The 25,989-nt window shown below is 45.4% G+C and overlaps 1 long non-coding RNA gene across 1 annotated transcript in view; it reads left to right on the top strand.

Moving 5' to 3' along the window:
* Positions 1–673: 673 nt before the first annotated feature.
* LOC140215321 (uncharacterized) overlaps positions 674–25,989 on the top strand; it is a 54,299-nt gene continuing 28,983 nt past the window's right edge. The window contains exon 1 of the long non-coding RNA XR_011892278.1: positions 674–898. This is a non-coding gene — a long non-coding RNA (uncharacterized lncRNA). The remainder of the gene's footprint in view (positions 899–25,989) is intronic.

The following is a 25,989-nucleotide window of genomic DNA, read 5'->3' as shown; positions in this document are numbered from 1 at the left end:
GTATAGATGTCTATACTAATTGGCTATCGCAATCGATGCTTCGCCTCTCGGGCGAAACCACGAGTTTTTTTACATTTTAATGCTCTTTTCAGGCTTTTTTTTGAGACGTAGCTTCGTCGCTTTTATATTGCCGTTGCTTTGGGCAATCTGCTGGTTTTCTCATTTTCTCAGCAACACCGCTCCACACGCGCCCTTTGCCACGGCCTTTAAAGAAACAAAGGCAACAACAATATTTCATCTGCGATACTGTCATGGTTTAATGTTTATGTTGACACGTAGTTCGAGACTGCCTTGAAAAACTGTGCCCACGCCGTGAGGCAACACGTGAGTCAAGCGTTTCAAAGTCTAGCTCGTAGTAGTAGTAGTAGAAAACTTTATTTGTTATTTGGTAATAAAGTCCCAGAGGGTGGGACCCTCAGTCCAGAGCCTCATTTGCTGCTGCTATCCGGCTGGCCCGGTCAATCAGGTATCGCTGGTCGTCCAAGGCTGTGCTGGAAAGAGCGGCTTCCCACTGGGATCGGGAGGCGTTGGATATTATAGGAAGGCCGGGTGGTTTGGAGCATTGTCACGTAGAATGGTAGAGGTCTGGGTGTCCTCCACAGAAAGGATATTTGTCGGGATACTGGGTAGGGTACAAAAAGTGTGGCGGAGAGCAAGGCTGGGGAACGTATATTAGTTTGGAGCCGGCGCCAAGCGGCTGCACCTGCACGGTTTAGTTCCACGTGTGGTGGAGGGAACGTTCTACCGGATAGTCTGTAGTGTTGTCGTATGTAAGTGGTATCTTTTCCACCTTGTCTGGGTTGGACTGGCCCTGCACCGGCGCCCGGAGGTTGAGGCCTCGGGCTGTCTCATGAACGCGCTCATTGCCAGGGAGAGACGCATGCGGTGACCAAATTAGGTGAACTAGGCGTATATGTTGGTTCTTGTGTAGCAATTTATGAGCCATCGGGGAAATACGGCCTTGTGCGTAGTTTCGACATGTTTGCTGAGAATCTGTAAGAATATATATTATCTTATCTGTGGGTTGAGCACTGATGGCGAGAGCTATGTCACATTCTTCCGCTTCCGTGCAGTTGTCGGTCCGTATTGTGGCTGGTTTTTCGCCCCTCCAGTCGGCCACCGCTACCACTTCAGCTGCAATGTCGGAGTATATAGCACGCGGCGTCGACGCTGCCGTATGCTCGGTGCAGTGCCATTGCACGTGCAGCGCGCCTGCCTTTATGGTGTTCGGGCTGCATATTCCGAGGTATGGGGGCCACTGTAATGTTTTCTCTGATGTTTGGTGCGATGGACAGGGGCTTGCGTGGGGCAGACTGCTGTTGGGTATCACAAATGTCTGAGTACGTGCCTTCCAGTCGATGTGCGTTCAGTCGTTCGATTTGATTGACTTTCTGAGCTTCGATTAATTCGGCCAAGGTGTTGTGCAAACCAAGCTGGAATAGTTTGACTGTTGAGGTGTGTATAGGAAGGCCTGTCGCCGTTTTCACCGCTGCGCGTATGAGGATGTCTAGCTGGTTTGTTTGTTTTTGGCTGAGTCGTTGGTAAGGTGGGTGATAGGTAATGCGGCTTACGATTAGGGCGTGTATGATGCGCCTGACGTCTGATTCTTTTAGGCCGTGACGGCGGTTGGTGACCCTACGGATCATGTGGACTACCTGATTAATTTGTTTTTTTCAGCAGCGTCAGGGTGTATGTCGTCTTCTTGTTGGCTTGGACATCGAGTCCCAGAAACCGTAATTTGTTTACCTTATTTACACGTGCACCCTCGACAGTCACCGTGATGCCTGGGGGTAGGTGATGTTTTTTCTGGAGTTTTTTTTTTACTATAAGCAGTTATAATTTTTGAGCTGCGCACATAAGTCCTCCTGCTCGTGTATACTGCTGGGGGACATCCGCTGCCGCTTGTAAAGCGTCCTGTATTTCACCATCTGAGCCACTGGTACCCCAGATGGTGATGTCATCAGCATAAATCGCATGTCTAATTCCCGGTATGGCATCCAGTAGTGGAGGTAGTCTGCTCATAGCTATGTTAAATAGCACGGGTGGAAAGTGCTGAACCTTGTGGCGCGCCTTTTCCCGCAAGAAGGATGGAGCCTGAACGTATATGTCCTATAGACTGTCTTTTCATGGGCGCCACCATATTGCTACGCAGTGGCGCCATCTGTGGGTAGTTGGCATGCTGGCTTGGACGAGCGCTCCGTTTTGCATGGCAGGTATACGCTCAGCGGTAGTTTCTGGCGTTTGTTTTCGCTCTCGTGCGGTCTAATTAGTATGACGTGGCGTCCTCTACGTGGAATACGGTTCTATGAGACGTACTGAAGTGGTTTAAGTCGGTATGGCCGGACTTTCTGCTGGCGGTGAGGCGGACGGAGCACGCAGCGCTATGTGTGCGCGCGTATTTGAGCCCACAATCAGCCTCGGAGATCGATTGTGCATTTCTGAAAGTTCCATTCACTAATGTGACCTTATTGCAGTATTATACTCTAGTTCTAAGCTGCAGCTTAGGAGGAATGAAACATACGCGACGGTCCTAACAGCGTGGGTACCGTTTTGCTACGATAACAGCTGCGCTGTTATACTTTGACAAGCGTTCAAACTGTTAGCTGCAGATTACATTGCGTGACTACTTGGTTCGGTGGATGAGGTTTCCACCCATGAATAAAATAGTTCTCGTTAGTAATAACAGCATACCTTACAGTGTGAAATATACTTGTCCAGCAAAGCGACCGTTTACGAACCGCGCGAGCATCTTAAGCAGTGGTAGGTGCTGGATTACAGATATCTTTGTTCTATATAGCGCACGGTCCAAGTATGCGGCATCAACGTTTATAGATCTACAAACGTTGTGCGGCGTGACTAAGCGAGGTCATACTGCGGCGTTAGCCCGTTTTCTATTTCTTTTTCGAGAAAGAGGACGATAACCGGCGTTTTTTTTTTCGGTTGTGTTCGTTCCGTTCTTTACGACGCACTCACACGTATTACGGAAATTTTGAGCTCAAAAATAGCCATCGTATTATTTTTATGCGATCCATCTCGGATATTATGGCTTTACAGGGCAAAAACGCAATGTCGAAGAACATAGCTTATACATGTATCATGCTCGTTCACCGACCGCAGTGATCGCTGTGTTGAGCAGCGCCATCGGCCTCATGCAGGAGGCTAGCGTAGACATATAGTGATTTCAAGCCTACTAGATTTGAGATGCGTGAGAACGATGCCGGTGTATCACAAATATTTTATAGCGCCTGCCGCTTAGATGTTTCGTCGTTGCCTTAGGTTGGCCGTACATGAGCATGCGCTCTTATGTTTATTACTTTAGTCCCTACGACAAGCGATCAGATAGTGAGCAGATTTACCATTTAATGCTGGTAATACAGAGACGCCGGTTCTCTTCGTTCATTTAAAACCGATATACCAAAAATAGTTGACAACACGTATACACACACCGCGACTGATAAGGCGTGTCGCATGTTTGTACCCCCAAGAGATATTTCCACGTACTGTAGCTACCGGTGCACCGAAAGGCTTCCCTGACCTTATTTGAACGGACGTTGCGTAAATTTCACAAAGTACGATTTACAACATCTCTAAATCGTTCCGCAGCGCGCGACAGCAATACTTTCAAGCAGCGCGGCCGCGCCGGATCGCACAAGCCAGAGAGGAGGAAAGGCTCGCCGCGCGCCCTTTCCTCTTCGCCCGATGAAAACGTCTATACCTATCGTTGCAATGCGATCTTTGAGGAACGCCCGGACGTAAATATATAATCGTCGGCCACATTTGATTGCCACTAGATTGGTGAGAATGAGATCGTGACCTACGTTATCAAACGCGCCTTTGAGGTCTAATGCAAGGATGGCGTTGGTTTGTTGGGTGCTGATATGGTCAGTTATGTCTTCCTTAATTTGGAGCAGTACGTCTTGAGTGGATAGACCCGGTCGGAAACTTAACATTGTGTGCGGCAATAACGCTTGCTCTTTTAGGTACGGCGGAAGCCTAGACAGGACGACGTTTTCTAATAACTTTCCTATGCATGATGTTAGCGAGATGGGTCTCAGTTGGTTTGGAGACGGCTGCTTTCCTGGTTTTGGCATCATTGTAATAGAGGCGTGCCGCCATTCTTGCGACAGCGTGTGCTCTAGCCAGTGGTATTGAAAGTAATCCGTGAGTTCTTTTATCCATCTGTTGTCGAGGTTTTGTAAAAGCCGGTACTGTATTCCGTCTGCTCCCGGGGCGGTGTTGCGTACTCTTCGATGCAGTGCCGCTTTAACTTCATGTTGTGTGATGTCTTTATCTAATTCCGAGGGCTCCGCATGCGGATAATCAATGTAAGCTGGTGTGAGGCCTGTACTTATGTAAGTGTCCTTTAGCTGTTCTATTATGGCCGCATCATCCCCAGGTGTCTGTCTCAAGAATTTTTGAAGGGTTCTGCTGCTCGTTGTTTGGTTTAATTGGGGCCGATGAGATTTCTAAGCAGTACCCACGTTTTGGGCCCAAGGTACCCTACCCTGCATTTGATTGCATAGGTTCGTCCAATTGTTTCGCGTTTGTTCGATTGCGTAACTTTCCGCCTGAGCTGTTAAGGCGGCTATCCGTTGCCTGAGCTTACGATTGTGTTTCTGCTTTTTCCACCTTTTTTGTAGGCAATGGCGAGCTTCCCAAAGGTGTAACAGATGTCTGTCGACATCGGGATATTCTGGTGACGTGTCGATGATTTTCGTTGTCGCCCGGGAGTCTGTCTCAATTTGTCGTATCAATACCTGCAGAGTTTCCGGTGTCGAGTCGCCTTCGGAAGTTTCGTTGGTGCTTTGTTCCTTGCGCCGCTTTCGGAACTTGTCCCAATGAGTCATCCGTATTTTACGCTCTTTGATTTTTGCTCGCGGTGTTATTAGATGCGTTTCTATTATATTATGGTAACTACCGAAGATCTCATCAAGGTTGTGACATCCCTGGTACCTGATGTCCTTGATCAGCGTTAGGTCCGGGCATGTGTCTCGACTGACACTGTTGCCTATTCTTGTTGGGTGGGCTGCGTCTGCCATAATTGTTAAGCCTAGTTGTGCTATCGTCAGTGCTAGCCGTCGACCCTTCTGATTAGTTGTCTCGTAACCCCACGTTGAGTGTGCTGCATTAAAGTCCCCTACGATAAGTAACCGTTGCTTTGCTTCCTTTAGTGCGTGTTTGAAGAGTCCGTCGAAACAGTCTGCCCGATTTTAGGGGCACTATAAATGTTGAGCAGAAAGAAGCTAGGCTCATTCCTGTCTACGGGAATAATTTCGGTGAGTACGTGCGGTATGCGTTCGGAGCTGAGTGTGTGGTCGATTGCGGGTAATGTACACTAATGTTGCTGTTTTAATCGACCCCTTCTGGTGTTCTTTGTGCGCAAAAGTATTGTATCCAGTCAGTTTAGGTTCAATTATTGTTTCTTGTAGTGCCAATATGTCTGGTGTATGTATCTGTGCGTGTATGAACTGCGTAAGATTTTCTTGTTTCCGGCGGAAACTGCTGCAGTTCCATTGCCAAATTTTGATGGGTTGTGCTTGCGCTAAATTTTGTTGTCTAGCCATGATTTATTGTGAGCTCGCCTGAAATAAAGGGCGTGCGTATGGATGTGTCCGAATATTGTCTCTTGCCTCGAGCGGGCTAACACGGGTGCAGTTCGGGGTGGCGTTGTGGGTGACTGTTTAACTAAACTTCGTCTCGAAATTGTTGTCTAAATTCATGGGTATTAACTCATTGAGCATGTGTTGTAGGGTGGTTTTGGTTTCATCCTTTAGTTCCTGCCTACCTTGCGTGAAAACTCTCCTTGAGTTCCTGTCTGTCCCGCTGCATTTCGTTGCTCAGGCGCTCTCTATGTTGAAACTCACGTTTCAACTGGTGTAATTCCTGCCTAAGAGTTATTGCCATTTCGTTTACTAATGTTCACATCTTTTGCCTAAGCGTTCGGGCTTTGTCATTAATCATTTCCTGCACCTGAGCGTTGGTAGCGAAGTTATTTGTAAGAGGGTACCTGCCCTGTATGAGTACTGCGTCTGCATGTTGTAAGGCGTGGCCAGCTCACCTTTGTTGGATTCGTTCCAGGGCCCTTCGTGACCGCTTTTCTCTCGCTCCTCTCGATGGTTGACTGTGATTCCGGCCCTTGGTCGTTTGCAGCTGCTTCATGCCGTTCATGTCGGGGTCTCTTTGCGCGCGGTAGGATTTGCGAACTGGATATGGACGTGTCCCTGGATTTATCTCGTTTCTTTGACTCCGTTGATCTTCGGGATGATCGGCCTCTGTCTACGTTCGTCTCCGTGGAAGGTGCCGGCGATTTTGACCCGTGAGATTGTGGCTGACTGGTGCTAGTCCCATGCTAATCCCAGTCTAGCTAGAAGTCATTTCTTCCGCTAATTTGTATTGCCGGTAATGCATTCAAAAGCTGAGGTATATATAATCGCTGTTGTTCGTTATGAACGCATTCAAATCTTTCGTTAGAACGTATGCATACGGCGAAGGAAAAGAGAAGTCCGAAATACGGTGACGCATGTAGGCCGCGCGGCGTCTGCACGTTGCGTGACGGGCCCGCCAGCATATAGCTGTCGACTCTCACGAAAAAACATCTCGATATATTTCGTCGATGCAGCTGCCAAAGATGCCAACGATTGCAGTCACATGTTTCGATCGGTCAATTACACCAGCCTCCTGCTTTATAAGGCACTTACTAAAGACTAAAGTAATTCGCGGGCCTATATGTACATCTCCTGTATACCGTCGTGCGTTAACAATCCCTGCTCTATATCGCCCATTCTGTCTATTTCGTGTTGCGTTCCCTCTTTAGCGTTGCAAATGTGTCGCGCAATTCAAGCAACCATCTGGACCCCAGCTTTCTGCCTTATACCCGCTCATCATCACCGTCATAGACGCCGACTACGAGGGGGGCTCCGGGGCCCGCGCCCCCTCAGAAGATTCCCGGAGGGGGAGGGGCGCTGAGCCCCCCCCCCCCCCCCGTTATGTTATTGCATTTATTGCATTTATTGCAAATGTTATTGCATTTTATTACTGCATCATTGCTGGCGCGGACGTGCACTGCTTTTAATTCATATTTTCGCTTTATTTCTGCGAATCCTGACATTAGGAGGGCACACGCATCAGAAGCACTAGCGGCAGCTGCCTCATCCGCATTTTCTCACTTCAGCATTTAAATGTTCACTGTAAACACCATGTACAGATACAATATATTTAAATATACCAACAGGACAAATATTATTATATTTTTGAAAGAGGAGGAGGCAGCCAATTAAACAAATATTTCTAAAGCTATGGATGGCCTGTGCCTAGAGAATGAATATGTTGCTGTATGTTCATCTCGCTTCAAATTGCATTGCGTGCTTTTTTGACTATGAAAAAAAAAAAAACATATAGACTTCAGTGACCCCTTCAGCAGAGTCTTTTTATCAACCGCGTGTGAAATGCACATGAATGATGTGTGTCTCAGTATTGATTCTCGTTCCAGTAAGTAATGTTAACGACTCACAAAAACATTTCTAAAAATTTACAACATTTATTAGGGATGGAAACATCGTCACTAGCATGCAGAGGTCATGAATATATACAGGGTGTCCCAATGAACTATCATGCACCAAGATTTAGGAAAAAGTTCAATGCGTTACTCGAAGAAAACCTAGTGCATATTGTTTCCAGTACAGTGGAGTAGCGCTGTCTGTAATTTTTTCGTTATTGAGATTTAATTAAGTAATGTAATTAATTATCTAACTGGAGACGTACTATCCTAATCGTCAAAGCGCCAATGAGGCATTTGAAGGCATGAATATATACAGGATGTCCCAATGAACTATCATACACCAAGATTTAGGAAAAAAGTTCAATGCGTTACTCGAAGAAAACCTAGTGCATATTGTTTCCAGTACAGTGGAGTAGCGCTGTCTGTAATTTTATCGTTACTGAAATTTAATTAAGTAATTGCAATTAATTATCTAACTGGAGACGTACTATCCTAATTATCAAAGCGTCAATGAGGCATTCGAAGGCACAGCCAAGGGGCATCTAACTGCGGCCTTTTAAGCGGCGTACTAAATGCGCACAAATATTTTTCCGACTTATAAATAATCCCCACGATATATGGAGAATACCACGTGATTGCCCTCCCACCCGGATCATAAGGCAGCGCCATCGAACAGGCTCCCTCCTAGCTATCCAGAACGAAATAATGGAAATAAAGGAAATAATCGTGATCGAGCTATAATACCTTATCGGCCGCGCCCCGGTCGAAGTAACACGTCGCGTTTGGTGTTAGTTGGAAACAAACAGTGATAGCTGTTGTCTTAGCGTCGATAAAGCGCACAGATGCTCGGTCGTTAACATGTCACCACAAAAACGATCGAATTGACAACGTCAGTGCAAAGGTATAAAGCTGCGTTTTGTTTCGTCCCGGTCGCCATTTACTTCTCTAATGAGCAGAATGTAAACATGATCCTTGCCTTGGGAGCTGCAAATGACAAGAGGAATTCAGGCCGCAAATATATACTATAAGTCATGGAAGTGTGTGGTGGTAGACCAAAATAAACGCGTCGATTATAATTCGAAATTATGAAAACCTGAGACAAACCGGCAGCTTCCAGAAACAGCGGCGGAGGACTCCATCTTTGAGTCAATATATAACCTACGCAAGAATGTTCTAACATTTATGGCCTCAAACAGTCATGCTAGGGTGCAGGATTTCTAACTCATCAGTTTGTAGGATTCTTAATGACGGCCTTTCCACCGTACCACCTTAACCAGCACCAATGCTTGGAAGATAGGGACCCGTAGAATCGTCTATATCTTTTTCTAATTGGGTACTCACTAAAGCCGATGAGTCACCGGACTTTATGAGCAACATCATGTGCACAGATGAAGCCAATTTTCGCAGAAACGCTTAGGCAAATTTGCATAATGCACACTATTGGTGGGACTCCAATCCGCACTGGGTAAAGCGCATGTACTCGGAACCAGTACCAGTGGTCGCTCAATGTGTGGTTCGGAATTTACACCGGTGGTATGATCGGTCCCACCTTTTTCGATCACACGCTGACTGGACAGCGTTACGTGAACGAAATCCTTGAAAGAATGGTGGATGAGCTTCTCAGCGAAGTCCCGCTGTCACGTCTTCCACTTCTGTGGTATCAGCAAGATGGGGCACCCGCACACAGCAGCAGCCGAGCACGAAACTGGCTGGATGCGACTTTTCATGCGCAATAGATTGGAAGGCACAGGCCTGTAAATTGGCCAGCTAAGTCACCTGACATATCTCCACTGGATTTATTTCTTTGGGGTTATTGGAAGATCATGCTTACATGATCGAGACGGACGTCCGATTAGTTCAAGGCAAGCATAACAGATGTCTGCCGTAGAATTCCGGCGTCGGTCATCAAGAAAGCCACTGAAGATGTGATAAAGCGGACTCAGTACTGCGTAGCTGCAGAAGGCGACCTATTCGAACAGGTCCTCTAGGCAGCAGCTGGTGTTCAATAGAGCTTACGAAATCATAATAAGGGCACACTAAAATCTGATGTTTTATTTTAATTTTTTGTGCATACATCGTCAGTGCCAATTCGGCTCATTTAAAAGTGATATATTTACTTTTTGAACGCACTGGTTTTGCCGAACCTGTTTTTGCCGCACGTATAGACTTTCATGAAAAATAAAACAGTCACTTTAATTTGGCTTTGGTCCGAAGCAAGTTTCTGGCGCGAAATATAGCTTCGCGCACACTCTTTCGATGCGGTGCGAGCAAAGTCAAGATTTTAAGCTGTTCTATGCCTATGCACTGCTTCTCGCATTTTGTGTGTGGTCAGAGCGGTGCTTCGGCCGCGTTACGAAGGGACTTTTGTTATCAATGTGGTCAGCCGGACTTGAAAGACGGATAACAAGCGGGACGTAGAAATGAGAGGAAGGAATAGCTGCGAAGCCGCGTAATCTGCTGTTGGTGCTCCTTCCCTACCATTATCAAGGTGATGCGCTGCCTTTTCGGGTCAGCGACCAGGCAGTGCAGTTGCTTTCAATCAGCCTATTTGAGGGCACTACTTTATGATGCGGATGGGAGCGCACTCACGTGGTATTTTTCATTTTTCGTGGGGTTTCTTTGCCAGTCGGAAAAATTACGCCCAATTAGTATACGTCACTGAAAACACCGCAGTTAGACGTCATTTGGGGTTGCTTACAGATGTCTCATTGAGACTTTGAAAAATAGGACAGTACTTCTCGAGTTAGATAATTAATTGCAATTACCGAAGTAAATCTCAGTAACGAAAGAATTACTGGCGGCAATAGGTTTTCTTCGAGTAACCCAACTGCTCTTTTTTTAAAAGTCTTGGCGCATGATAGTTGGAGAACACTGCATAATTCACTCAGTAACCGAAATGAGGCCAAGCCGGATTCACTCAAAATCAACAGCCGTCATGCGCGGCAACGCTTATACTCACACACACAAAAAAAAAAGAAAGAAAGAGAGAGAGAGATAGAGAAAGGCTGCAGTTTCGCCGGAAAGGCGAAGCAGTATTAAGGAAGATTACACCACCGAGAGGACTCAGGCTGTGAAATTAATCTGTCTCCTATTATGAGGTCTTGTATGTGCTCATATGAAGGCGTCAATTCAGCGATCAATTCTTCGAGGTCACACGAAGTTTATATACATATATATATATATATATATATATATATATATATATATATATATAATTGGGGTTTGTAAAGCCGGGCGCCCCCCTTCCCCCTTTCCCCGGGAAAAATGAAAACTCTTCGCTTATATGATCACCGTCCTTGGGGCTACATACTCAAGAATCCCAAGCTCGCTATATGATAGGAATTATTACATGACATGCAATGCAAGCGGTAAAGAAGGACGGGACGGGGAGTGGGCGCCGTGAGAGGACGGAGGTTCACGCCAGTGCCTAAAGCAACGAGTTCTGTCAGGAAGGTCGGCAAACAGAAGGCGGCCCGGAAGCGCCGCGCCGACCACTGACGGAGCAGCTCGTCCGAGGTTATCGAACTCGCCTTCTACAGAAAGGGTTGATGTCATCGGTCCGAAGCCTCGCCGTTGTGTACGTACGCGTTCCCAGCTATCGGGATGAATCTTGGAAACTTTGAGCGAAGGCCGCCGGAACTGCTTGAAGAACGGACGTCACGCGGGGGCGCGCGAGGTTAACTCCTTCCTTTCTAGAGAGAGAGAGAGAGAGAGAGAGCGAGAGAGAGCGAGAGTGAGACGGAACAGTGAACCGAGATAGGTCATTATCGTCTCGAAAAACTAAAATAGCAGAAAGAAAAGAAAAGCGCCAGTTTACGCATGTACCGCCTGTGTGTTTACCTGTGTGCACACTCCTTCCGCGTAAACATCGATTTCAGTTCAGTGGTCTCCGCGCCTGAGAGAAAATTGAAGAAAAGAAAACAAAGGGGCGAGGGGGGGGAACATATTTCCTTTGAGCGAAAGGTCTATAATTTTTCCGCTGCTCAGTTATGCGTAAAAAAAAAAGATGAGTAGTTGCTGCTAAGACGTTGCTGCACAAAATCCACAACGTGGGCGAAGAGCTGCCGGAGCGCTTCTAGCGTCACTAACCGTTTGCACTTCTCGCCATCGCGGGTATATACTTTGCCTGCTGAGATGCGACTCCCTAGCGGACAACTGACGGGGAAATCTATACAGCGGTGACGATGCGACGTATATATCTTACACGTTTTCAAACTTAGAGATTTGTTCACTCGAAGACGTCGAAGCAAGACGCAGTCGTTTCACTGAAAGCGAGGGGTTCCTTTAGTAAACTTTATTAAATAAATAAATAAATAAATAAATAAATAAATAAATAAATAAATAAATAACGGGGTTTTACGTGCCGAAACCACGATCTAATTATGAGACACGCCATAGTGGGGGGGCTCCGGAATGACTTCGGCCACTTGGGGTTGTTTAACGTGCACCTAAATCTAAGTATACGGTTGTTTTGACATTTCACCCCCATCGAAGTAGGGCCACCGTGGCCGGGATATGAACTTGCGACCTCGGGCTTGGCATCCCAATAAATAAATAAATAAATAAATAAATAAATAAAGTATTTAATGTGTCCGGAACAACACCGAGGTCTGAGTGCTGGTGCATACAGAAAAAAAAAGAAAGTAGAAATGTAAAACAACTGCTAAGAAAAGTTATTGCCCAAAACAATTAGCGAAAAAGAAAACTGGATAGACAGCTACACAATGTGTAAAATACAGCAATAACACAGAGGTGAGAGACGGAGTACATATACGGAAGGAGAGAGAAACTGTGAGAGGACATGAGAGTTGTGCAGCGATAGAAACAAGGTTCAAGAGAAAGTGCGAAGCTTGCAACAGAAAGAAGACAACACGTTTTGAAAGATATCAACATGGCGAAAATGACGATGTATATATAGAGCAAGGACAGGAAAGGCAGGGAGGTCAACCAGACGAGCACCCGGTTTGCTACCCTACACTGGGAGTGGGGAAGGAATAAAAAGAGGAAAAAATGGAGAGAGTAAGCACTGAGTACGTGTGGGAGGATTCACGGGAGTAACGGGAAAGGCAGGCAGGTTAAAGGAAAATCCGGTTTTCTACCTTACGCTGGGGAGAGACGGGAGGTAGAGTTAGGAAAGCACAGAGAGACAGAGAGAGAGAGAGAGGGAGAGAGAAAGGAAGCACAGGCACACAATCAACAGTCGGTCACTATCGCCACATACTATCACCGCACAGCATAGTAGCACTTGTAGCGCTATAAACATCAGTTCAGGCTACGGCAGCTTGTGCAGGTCTGTTGACCTTAAAAACTGCAACATTGCCCTCGTCTCGCGCCCTCCCTTGTGAGGTCGGCATTCCAAAATAATTTCCTCTGTTAAAGGTCCTTTGTCAGTGCCCGCTATTGCGATTGCGAGTGATCGCCTCCGTAAATTGTAACGAGGACAGCCACACAGAATCTGTTGAAGAGTCTCCTCGCTATTACATTCATCACACGAGGCGTTGTCGGCCCATCCGATTCCGAAAGCAAACTTCGTGAAATTCACTCCTAGCCATATTCGACAAAGCAGGGTCATAGAGAAAGAAATTCAACAAGAGGGGACACTCGGCGAAAACTGGCAACAGGAAACACGTCACGCCTAGTGTTAATCCCATCCGTTAGTTGACCCGAGCGTCGGAAAAAAAGAATGTGAAATAAACTTACAGACAATGTTTTTTTTTAATTCTTTCCCGCTAAAAGTAAAAAGTTTTGTGTATATATATTGAACTTATACTTTGCGACTTATTTTTCTTGCGTCACCTAGCATCAAGCTAACGGCACGTCAGGCGCGACAGATGCATGCGTCATGCGCCAGACAGGCCATACCCAAGCCAGGGACGCCGGTTGCGCATGTGAAGTTCGCCTGTTCGGCGACCTGTTCCTTTTGGATGTAGCGCGTTTGTTGGGCTCCCGGCGCATTCTTGCGTTCCTTCTGCACTTCGACACGGGACCACTGCACTCTTCGACTACGGCAAGGTGAAAAGTTCTGTCTGACAGTCTGCGACGCATTTCAAGCATTTTTGGCTTTTACGGCATGGAACCGAGACTTGTGACGCATGCAGTTATCGAAAAACAGCTCGGCCGTCCTGGCGTAGTTAATTTGAGGTAATGACTCGTACTGGGAGATGTTTGCGATGCTTTCTGTGAGCCCCAACATTATTATAACTTATTTCGGTAGTTTTGGGGCACCCTCGCCGCGCCCGGTTTTGTGACGCAGTTAGCAAAAAGCAGCTCGGCCGTGTGCCCTATAGTTAGTTTCGGGTTTACTGAATCTTATTGGGACAAGTTCGTGACACATTCTCTGACCCCCAAAATTATTATAATTAATTTCATTACTTTTTAGGATACTTTGGAGGTGCGCTCGCCGTGTCTGGGGTTGTGACGCAGTTAGCGAAAGAGCAAGCTGGCCGTGGTGACAGTTTAGCGTGTACTGAATCTTAGTGAGACACGTTTGTGACGCTTTCTATGGCCCCGCAGCATTTACCTTCTTTTGGTGCTCACGCTTGTCGAAGACTCGACGAGCGATTGCCAAGAGTGTTAACACGGCAGTGTGTTTCTTGCGCCGGCAGAGCGCACTAAAGATAACGCCGATGAGCTTTAAAACCAACAACTCAAAAATTCTGTGTTCTGTTATACGACTGAAACCAGGCTTTGCTCCCACGCATTTCTCTCGAGTGCGAGTATATATATAGGCATTCTGCGAGCGTCTAGCATGGTCTGGCTGAGAGCCTGTGTTGCGGCCACCTCTGTGTATATGCAGCGTACTATCGCGTCGGTTGAAGTAAGTTCTTTTGGAAACGTGCAGTCGCCCGTGCATTTGTGCTTTTAACGTGCAGGAGATAATGCCCGGGAATGGGGGAATTAATGCTTGGAAATCAGATGTTTTCAAAATACATTGTTCGACTTGGAATGAGTCGGGTATTTTCGACGCCGTGTATGTAAAAGCGAACTGCTTTTGTTTGTAATGTCACCCATTCACCACTTTCGCACGTTTCCCCTCTACACGCAGTATTCCCATAAGGTCTAAATACCAAAATGACACATGCTTGTAATTTACTTCTTTCAGCTGATGCCGTCCGGAGGATGGATCAATCAATCAATCAATCAATCAATCAATCAATCAATCAATCAATCAATCAATCAATCAATCAATCAATCAATCAATCCTATTAACGTGCCCAGGAACAACCTGGTGGTCTTGGTACTGGAGCACGTCAGAAATGACATAACATACACAATTAGTAAGTACAATTCAATTAGTAAGTACAAGTAATTTCCTGTATGTTGTCCTTGGTGTCTTTATTTGTTGGCTTCTGATGATATGATTAATAAAAATCGGGCCCCTCGGTTAACCCCCTTTCTTTTCGTTCAACACACAGATACATATACATCAACAAACATGAACAAAAAGCGCACATACAATACATATGTGGTTTACAATATATAACGTACATTATATAACAAGCAGGCACGTACCCAAGGGGGGGGGGGGGGGACAGGGGGGCCCGGGCCCTCCCACATTGCTAAAGCGCCGCCAAATCAAGCTTGACACTTGACAGCTATTCGGCGGTCAACATTTCGCTGCCTTTTTCACTCCTTTTGGATGGCGGTAGTTATCGGCATCTCCTGGGTGTGAAGGCCAATTTTCTCATGGATTCTGTGCCCGCGCGATTAACTCGAAATGCGTTCAGTTGTCACCATCTATTGCAATGGTCTCGCGCATCGTTGTTGCTTCGTTAATTCAACCTTCTTTGTTTAGACTCATCCAGGGAACAGGAAAGGGATTCGGTTCGTAGTCAGCTGGTCTGTATGCTCTTGGAACGAGTTGCGGCAAGGAGAAAACGCCAGTTGCGTTTAACTTTTCGTTTTGCCTCATTACTTCCTCTAGTGACGGCTCGCCGCGACGCTGGCAGATCCTTGGAACCATATACCCATGATATGGGTTAGAAAGGGGGAAAATAAGATCTTGCGAAACAGCGTTCGTCATGAAACCCTGCAATAACCGTTAAACACATAAGCTATATGAATGTCACCCGTTACCTGGTCTGGTCTTTCCCTAATTGTACCGCACTTTTCACGCAAATTCGCAACTGGAAACAAGAGTCGCAAGGAGTTCAGAAATTAACCGATGTATTAAGGGAGAGAGCCGAGGCAACGGCCAAACAGGAAGGAAAAGCGAAAATTAACACATTTAACGGTTGTTTGTGAAAATATTTATGCATCATCTTCTATTTAAAAAAAAAAAACAGTAGAGAAAACGCTGCCGGAAGTGGAGAATGATTCCGTGTGTTTTGAATGACGCTCCTATATAGTTATCAGTCGAGCCACCTGACGTATCCACTTCCCTGCTGCGCTAATGGGGGTGTTTTTCTAACCTTCCGCGGTGGGCGCAGTGCAGTACGTCTAGAACCGCAGCGTCCGGCACTCTACGTGGTTGTACGGGACCGGTGGCCACGCATCGTTGCGCAACTTTCCAAATAACAATATACGAGTCGGTTTTGGCACTTGGTAGATCAGTAAACGAGGGATTCAAAAGAACTGTGCCATTGTTCCGCAAATATATATTTCTTTCTAATTCTTCCAGACCCATTTCAAAAAACGCCACTAGAAAATTTTAAGAGCGTAGGTATTCCATAACTGAGGTTTTTTAGCGCACGAAAAGGGACGAAAGACAGTGGCGAAACGAGGACACAGCGCTAACTTCCAACAATGGTTTTATTCCACAAAGCGGTAGACACATATATATATAGGTAACACCCACAACCGTACGCATGCGCATATGCACTGATTTTTAGTCAAATGAGACAGCAACGAGACATGTGTAATGGAAAGTTAAGATGATATCAAAGATGAAAGAACGACCATGCATAGCCAAAAAAATTTTTTTGTAATTTCAAGTCTAAAAGATTAAAATGTAATCTCCATCAGGCCACCCTCTGTGTCACGTTTAAAAAATCGAATTCTTTACTTGAAAGATCTATTGAAGGCGCGCTAACACACGCGCTCCCTAAACTAGCAATCTTTGCCGCTTCAATAATCTCACGTGTTGTTTGCGCTGGGCTTCTTCCTATCACCGTGCACTGTTTATAAATGGGACTGCACCCATGCTTTCTGCAGTGTAAAGCCAGATGCCCCACTCCTCCAGTTCGCACATTATTTGCGTGTTCACGCAACCTGTCATTTAGGTACCTTCCCGTTTGGCCGATGTATATTTTGCCGCACGACAGGGGCAGTTCATACACGATATTGTTCACACAATGAACGTAGCGTTCCTTGCGATTTGTCCGGCAACTGGGCTTCTCAGAACCACAGTAGCTGGCCTTGCACAAGTTGGACAGCTTGATTGGCGCTGAAAAGATGACGCTTACATTTGCGTTATTGCCAATCTTCTTCAGTCTGTGCGAGATATCGTGGATGTACGGTATGATTGCGCGTTTCTGCTTCACTCTCGGATTTTCCCGTGAAGTGGACTCCTCATCCTGTCGTCCGCGTTTTGTGGTCTTTAGGAGACCTTCGGCCACAGCTGTGATGATGTGCTGCGGGAAACCGGCCTGTTTCAGGCGATCCACTTGCGCCATAAAACTGGACAAACACTTGTGAGGACATGAGCGGCGAAGAGCATTCATTAGGGTTGACTTTGCAGTCCCCCTCTTAACCAACTTAGAGTGGCCTGATGAAAATGGCAGTAGCGGTTTGTTCGCCCTTGGTTCATACGCCCAGCACAGCTGGTGTCCCTCAAAAAACATTCTTAGATCGAGAAATCGCAAAGTACCATCCTGTGGCGTTTCATGCGTAACAGTGAGCGGTTGTAAACACTTGCTGAAAAGATCTAGCACTTGTGTGACATCAAGACAAACCTCCCCGCTAGGGCTTGGATCGAGAAGAACAAGGTAGTCGTCAACGTACCTATACACCTTTTTTACATTTGGGTTTTCTAATTTGGCATCCAGTATCCTGTTCACACGAGCAAGATAAAGGTCACTTAAAATTGGCGCAATACAGGAACCAATGCAAATTCCTTGTTTTTGAAGATAAACACTTCCATCCCACTTGGAGAATGTCGAGCGTAGATACATGGACAATAGTTCAAGAAAACCCTGTGTGGATATGCAGATGGTGTTTACAAACTTCAGTTCATCGTAAGCATCAATAGCCTCTTGAACACATACTAATAACTCATCATGTGGCAGTGAATAATATAGATCTTTGACATCTATAGAGAAAGCTTTCAAATTGCTGCCTACATGCGTCTTCAGGTACCCTATTACTTCTTCTGAGTTCTTGGTCAGAAAAGGATCATTCACTGCAAGCAACTTCAACTTGCGTTGAAGGAAAAGCCCTACGGACTTTTGCCAAGTTCCACCTTCCGACACTATAATACGCAGTGGCCATTCTGGTTTATGGGTTTTGATCGAAAAAAAACATTTCAAGGCTGTCAGATTTTTTACTTTCGATTTCGCGGACCAGTTTTCTCAGGTTTAATTTCTGACAAAGCTTCTTGGCTTCTAATTTCACTTTCGCAAGTGAGACATCTTTCCTGCTATGAAAAACTGAATTCAAAGCCTCATCTGCCTTCTGTTTCAACGAGTTATGTGGGATGACCACAAAACCACCTTCTTTATCTGCAGGTAGCAGTGCCAAGCTATTCTCGCGAAGGAAATGTTCCACACGTTTTAAGGGCACGACTGGCCTGGATGGCTTAGCTCGCGACACAACATCCACCCCTACTGAGATACACCTTCCTACTTCATTTTCCTCAGCGCATTTTGAAAGGTCTCTAACCAAGGTTAAGAGTTCAGGAGCAGACAATTTTGGTTCAACAGAAAATTTTGGTCCCAGCTTCAGGGTGTCTCTCACATACCCAGGCAGTTGTATGTCTCCCTCGATGTGGACTGCATTGTTCCGGTTCCCTTGATTCTTTTTCTGTTGATTCTGTTTTTCCCGTAGCTGCCTGAGCAGAGGTCTCCAGAGGGCTTCCACACTGTCGTCAATTCTTGTTGAGTGCTCTCGCCACTTCTTCCTTTTTTCTGCAGGTTGAGTTGCCTGAAGGAACACCTCAGTTATGGAAAATTTTAATTGAGTCTTTCGCTTGTTTACTTGTTCTTGGCAGTGTTCTTCCTGCGCGAGTCCATTTGATGTGGTTCCTTGTTCGTCAAGTAAAGGAAAGGTGTATCTCAGGCGTACCTGTGAGATACACGTTATTTCATTTCTCTTTTGCGGGTTTACGTGTGTTTATGGTGAACGGTAGGCATTATTCACGTCTGTACTAGTAAAGGTACCCCCCGCCCCCGCTCATTTTCTTAGAAAAGTTACCTTGGGCTGCGCCCCCCCCCCCACCCCGAAAAAAGAATCCTGGGTACCTGCCTGATAACAAGCCAAGTATAACATACAACATATAGAAGAACATTGAGATTTCTGGAAGTCTGGACACCAATTGCTGATGAGTGCCATAATAAAAAATAAATCTAATAAGAACAATAATAATAATAATAATAATAATAATAATAATAATAATAATAATAATAATAATAATAATAATATTATTATTATTATTAATTTTATTATAGTGCCCAGGAACCGCTACGTAGCCTCCGTACTGGTGCACTTAAAAACTAATACGCAAGACAAAATGTACAAAGAAGACGTATGTGGTCGAGGAAACAATGCGAGACGGAGAAACTAATAGGGAAACAGAAAACAGGGAGGCTGGCGTAAAAGGAAATTAATCGTACAATACGATTATCTACATTTATACAAAACACAGGAAATGAACGCTGAAATATTTCAATAAAGGCAGAATAGTTATTACATGTGTGTGTGTGTTTTTTTTTTTTTTTTTGGAGTCGATTCATAGGATAGTCTTTAATGCAACAATGCCGGGCAGAAAATGCGGAATGTTGCCTGGTATACTTTTGTAGCATGGAAAGTTGCACATGATTAAGAAGCCTTGGGCAAAATGTATAGCGTCATGGACCACCATATAGAGGTACAAAAGGCCTGATTTATTACGTCTTGATGTTAGAGGTGGCGGATGAAGTATAACTGAGAGGGCTGGGCTAAGGTCACCAGAACGGAAAGAGCGGTGCTTGAAAATATATATCAATTTATTTCGTACGCGTGCAATGAGGTCAGAATTAGATTTGCACGTTGCACCCCAAAATACAAAGGCGTATACTCTATAGTAATAGGAGGCACGCAGTAGAAGACAATTTCAGAAAGACAACAGTCATGGGATGTACGACAAACAATACCAAGAGCGCGAAGGGCACGTTGTTTCGCATATTTAACGTGTGAAGAGAAGCTTAGCGTTTTGTCTAAGTACACGCCAGGATATTTCATTTCATGAACCCTGGGCAGTTGAACATCCCCACGGGTGCATGGAAATTTCGCATGGTTTGTTTTCCTGGCATAACTTCATACCATAGCTTTGGAAGAATTTCACAGAAGTTTGTGCACTATAGTTTGAGCGCGAAAAAAAAAATGTCTTTTTGGAGGTCAATGCAGTCTTGGGCATTGTTGACAGGCTTAAGTAGCTTTAAGTTGTTAGCAAATAGAAGGAATAAAGAGAGTCGAATTGCTGACGAAATGTCATTTCTGAACAACAGGAAGAGAAGAGAGCCAAGAACATACCCTTGAGGAACTCCGCTAGTGACCTCTTAGCTAATAAAACCCTGCCCATTATATATGACAACGAAGCACGATTATTGCTTAGGTAATTTGACACCAGAGCAGGGATGGAAGCAGGTACGTCCATTTGCGTGAGCTTTGTAATAAGGCGCTTATAGCATCAAATGCTTTACTTAGGACAAGAGCGTCAAAGTGGTCCCTTTACTATGTACCACACTGGAAGCATGAGTCATAAATGTGACCAGAGAAGTGGTTCTCTTCCACGAGTGGAAGGGTTGCTTCCACTCGTGGTAACCCTGGTGGTAGACGGAGTTGCAGACGTGGACCAAATTTGTGTCTAATTGGTCCCTATACTATGTACCACACTGGGAGCATGAGTCATAAATGTGACCAGAGAAGTGGCTCTCTTCCACGAGTGGAAGGGTTGCTTCCACTCGTGGTAACCCTGGTGGTAGACGGAGTTGCAGACGTGGACCAAATTTGTGGAGACGTGCGTTGGTGAATTCACTGGTGCTCCACAGAGTCTGCGTAAGCTGGCGTGCGAGGGAGTGAAGCCTTGTGGCTGCATCTGTTCTCGACAGTGATATTGGTATAATATAGGCACCATCGCGGGCCGATCGGGCGGCGTCATCCGCACTGTGATTTCCCGAAGTTCCGCAGTGACCCGGTATCCACTGGTAGATGATGTTGTGCCCCTTGTTGATTGCGTGATGGTGGAGTAGTCGGATGTACACTTTAAAACAAGGTCTTCATTGAGTGATAGCGTACACACCGTACCAGACTGTGAAGGTAGGTTACTTGAGGTAGAAGCATTTTTTATGCCAAATATAGTACAGAAATCGTCTGCAAGGGCATCAGCGGTCTTCAAGATAACACCACCATTTTCGTCAAGAAAACATACACCTTCGGCGCTCTTTTTAGAAGCGTGAGAGCGCATGTAGCTCCAGAAATATTTTGAATTATGTGTCATGTTAGCTTCGACACGTTCAATGTGGTTGTTGTGATCATTGTTATACTAAAATTTGCGATGACAACAACAGCACCTAAATTCAAGTTTCCACTTATCTATAGCCTGTTTGCCCCGCTTTTTTGTGCGCATGGTCTTTCCGTTTATTGGCGTTTTTAGTTCTTTAGAAAACCAAGGAGGAAACTTTGACTTTTTCCACTTCGTTACATCGCTCGTAGCGGGGGAATTAGCTTCTCAAGATTCTTTGTTAACCTCTATATAAGCTTCTGCCACATATCTGTCACAAACGAGTGAATTGAAGGCGCCTATATAGCTGATTCGTGACTGCCTCTACCTGGCTTCCATCGCGTCGCTTAGGCAACCCTTATTCGGCGCAGAAACAAGTGGGTGTGACACACAATTGCATGACGCCTGATGCCGACAGCACGGAACCGCGAAGTACATTCGCAAATGCTGTGGAGCTGCCATATAAAGTCAGACACGACTGCGTCACTCATGCGGAAGCGTATGATTGACGCGCTGAAATTCGTTGCTCTTCAGAACTAGACCACAACAGGCCATCGAAGAAATGCACATTTAATTTTTTTTGCGGGCTTTCCGCGTTAGCGTGTCAACGGAGTGCTTTCTGGGGAGTGAGCCGCTATTGAGAACCGGTACACATGCGTGCGAGCGGTACGATTGTCCGAAAAGTTGGGTGGTATACTTGGGCTGTTCCGCGTTGCCTCGTTTCGTATCAATAAGGCAGGTATGCGACCACATTTTACGCTCATAAAATAGAAAGAAGCAGCTCACTGACGTTCTGCGTAGTCGTAACAAACAAACAAACAAACAAACATCTTTTGATTCGTTGAAATGATATATTGAACTCGCAAGAAACCAGGTGCATTTTCATAGTTTCCTTTTTCTGAAAGATAAAACAAATTCATACGTCTGCCGACCTGCAGTTGATGACAGCGCTCTAGACCGCGTTTCATCGCAGAAGTATATCGGAGTTATTCTCGATGGTAATGTTAGCTATGGATCCGAATGCACACGTGGCGGCCCTCCATCCATCTCAACATCCTCAAGTCTCTTGTACAAATATAAAGATGACTTGCCCCCTATCGGCTAAAAATCCCGCTATAATATTCTCTCACAGTTTCGCTTGCAGTATTGCCTCCTTGTATGGTGTTCTACTTCACAGCGTAACCTTCATATGTTAGGCTGCAGAAACGTGGAATTCGAAGTTTTCTTTTTTTTTTTTGGGGGGGGGGGGGGGGGGGGGGCTACAAAGAACGGATCACACTAAGCCTTACTTTATTACTGCTAAAGTGTTGCCCCTAATTGATATTATACAACTTAAACTTGCATTATTATTAACTGTTCAAAAACAAGTTCATTCTGACCCTGAAGCATTTAACAATAAGTTTGTAAAACAAGACGTTTACAACTTTAGAACTCCCGCACTCCAAGCCATCCGTCGACGACATCTATCCCAGCTAACGTTAGCCAAGCCGTTCAAAGAAAAAGAATTATTTCAAAAACACGGTGAAAGGCAAGATTTTAAGACCTACAGTGTTCGGTTGTCAGCCCTCTGACAATCGAACACCGTAGATCTTATCATTGTATCTTGCACCGTTATTTTTCAATACTTCTTTTTTCTTAGAACGACTTGGCTAACAGCTGTGACATATGTACGGTATGTAGGCCAGCTGATACAAACACGCCAGGAATTCATGCCCTCCTCGCGGTCTTTGGGCATCCGCCGTGTTTTTCCTATCCTTTCGGGATTTTTCATAAGCGGTAAACTAAATCCCTTCTTCCACTTCTTTTTTTGTTTCGATTTATAAATTTTTCATCACTCGCATACTCGCTCACTTGGACAAAAGACTTAATAGCTGCCGCTGGTAGTTGGCATACTTACTTAAGTTGGTTGCATAAATCTGCTGGAGTCCTTTTTTTAGCATAACTGTATATTACCTTAAAAATACCTTTTCGTTATTATTATTATTATTATTATTATTATTATTATTATTATTATTATTATTATTATTATTATTATTATTATTATTATTATTATTTTGCAAATGTGTCCCGGTTGTAATCATTCAGTGATTTCATCCCTCAAGCGTTACAGTGAATTTGCATTATATAACGCAGGTAGCGTGCTATATTCAGATGCCGTGGTCGACAAGATACCTGCTCCCTACATGAATTGTCTGCGTTCCTATCCTGACGGGAGCCTTAATATGTGCAGTGAATTTGGAATATATCACCGTCACTTAGTATAACGACGTGTCCGCAGAATTAATGGACAGTCATTCACCCAAACTGATATCTTGTGCGAAATAAGCTGCATGTATAGGCTGAGGCAGGGCACAATTACGTCATTTCTAGTATTCACCATTTATTATATATCATGACGACCCTCGACGCTTTTAACGTAAACTTTGGCTCCCTTTAACTATCGAGGGTCGTCAAGAAGATGTTGTAATATTGAAACATTTGAATATTTGGTGAATTCCGTGTTCTTCGCTTAAACGAAGTATACTGTGCGTACTACTTATATGTTTGCTCGTCCCTGTACTCCCCTTTTCCACTAGACCATATTTGCAACCCTTTCCTTTCTTCGTGAGGTAATTAAAAAGTTTCTTCCATCATTTGTGCGCAGGACGAAAGACAACATGAACGGAAATATGACGGCCGGCCTCGGGCCTGTGCCTAAGTTCAATGATATGGGTAAAATGCATTAAAATCTAAGCGCTGTGCTAGATCGGTACCGCCACAACTGCGCCGTGACCGTGCACTTGATGAAGCCAACATTTTGGAGTATATAAATAATTTTGTACAGCCTATTTCGGAGATGGCTTTGGCCTACGTTTCAGCACGGGTTTCACACGTGTATAGTTTGGTGCTAAAGCAGGCTATAGACCGTTTCATCGGGCGAGGAGGAAAGGGCGCGCGGAGAGCCTTTCCTCCTCTCTGGCTTGGGTGATCCGGCGCGGCGCTGCTTGAAAGTATTGCTGTCGCGTGCTGCGGAACGATTTCGAGATGTTTTACATCTTACTTTGTGAAATTTACGCCATGTTCGCTGATATAATGTCGTCAGGGAAGCCTTTCGGTGCATCGGTAACTACTGTAGGCAGAAATATCTCTTGAGGGCGCAAAAATCTGACACGCATAATCAGCCGCGGTGTACTCGCATTATCAGTCGCGGTGCGTGTATGTGTTGTTTACTATTTTGCTTATATCGATTTTAATTCAACAACAAAAAAAAAACGGCGTCTCTGTATTACCAACATTAAATGGTAAATCAGCTCACTGTCTGATCGATTGGCGTAGGGAGTAAAACATAAAACATAAGAGCGCGTGCTCGTGCACGGCCAACCTAAGGCAACCACGAAACATCTCAGCGGCAGGCGCTATCAAATATTTGTGATACACTGGCATCGTTCTCACGCATTTCAAGTCTAGTATGCTTGGAATTAACATATGTCTACGCTAGCCTTGCTGCATGAGGCCCATGGCGCTGTTCAGCAAAGCGACCACTGCGCTGGGTGAGCCAGCACGATACACATATAAGCTGTGTGCTTCGGCATTGCCTTTTTGGCCTGTATACAGCCATAATATATGAGAGGGTTCGCATAAAAAGAATGCGATAGCTATTTTTGAGCGCAAAATGTCCGTAATACGTGTGAGTGCGTCCTAGAGAACTAAACGAATACAACCGAAAAATAAATTCGGTTATCATCCTCTTTCTCTAAAAAGCGAGAGAAAACGGGCTAACGCCACACAACGTTTATAAATATATAACCGTTGATGCCGTATGCTTGGACCATGCGCTATACAGAACAAAGATCTGTAATGCAGCACCTACTACTGCTTAAGACGCTCGCGCAGTTCGTAAACGGTCGCTTTGCTGGACAAGCTTAATTCAGACTGTAAGGTATGCTGCTATTACTAGCCGAAACTATTTTATTCATGGGTGGAAACCTCGTCCATCCAACCAAGTAGTCACGCAATGTAACCTGCAGTGAACAGTTTGAACGCTTGTCAAACAGCACAGCACCTATCGTAGCAGAACAGTACCCACGCTGTTACGATCGTCGCGTATATTTCATGGCTCCTAAACCGCAGCTTAGAAATAGGGGATAATACTGCAATAAGGTCATATTAGTGATTGGAACATTCAGAAATACACAATTGATCTCCGAGGCTGATTGTAGGCTCAAATATGCGCGCACACATCGCGCTGCGTGTTCCGTCCACCTCAACGCCAGCAGAAATTCCGGCCATGACGCATTAAACCACTTCAGCACGTCTCACAGAACCGTTTACCACGTAGAAGACGCACGTCATACTAAACGGACCGCACGACCGCGAAAACAAACGCCAGAACCTACCGCCGAGCGTATACCTGCCATGCAAAAGACCGCTTTCACCCAAGCCAGTATGGCGCTGCTCATAGGCGGCGCCACTGCGTTCACAATATGGCGGCGCCTACGAAAAAACGGTCTATACGACAAGCTGCGACAATGCTCATTTGAGGAAGGCCCCCAGAGCGAACGGATGCCTTTTGGTTCGAGTTTCTAAGCGAACTTCGAACTTTGGATGAAAAAAAGCATGGAGTTAAGTAATGGCCTCCTACTCATTTGACACGCACGCACACTGGAAAGCAGGCAAGCGCACAGCTCAAGTGTCCGGGCGAGTGTGTGCGTTCTAAAGAATGGTCCCCGCAGTGCTGAATAGTGCACGCAGAGAACCGCGCATCCCTGCGTTCTGCTTTGCACAAACAGCTATAGGATGGCTCGGCGGCAGTCTTTCCCACACAAACGCGCGCTTGCGCGATGGGTGTCCCGCGGGGCGCGGTACAGAGCCGCCC

This window comes from Dermacentor andersoni, chromosome 1, assembly GCF_023375885.2.
Source record: "Dermacentor andersoni chromosome 1, qqDerAnde1_hic_scaffold, whole genome shotgun sequence".
Lineage (NCBI taxonomy): Eukaryota > Metazoa > Arthropoda > Arachnida > Ixodida > Ixodidae > Dermacentor > Dermacentor andersoni.
The sequence above is the reverse complement of the archived record's forward strand: the minus strand, read 5'-3'. Positions and strand labels throughout refer to the sequence as shown.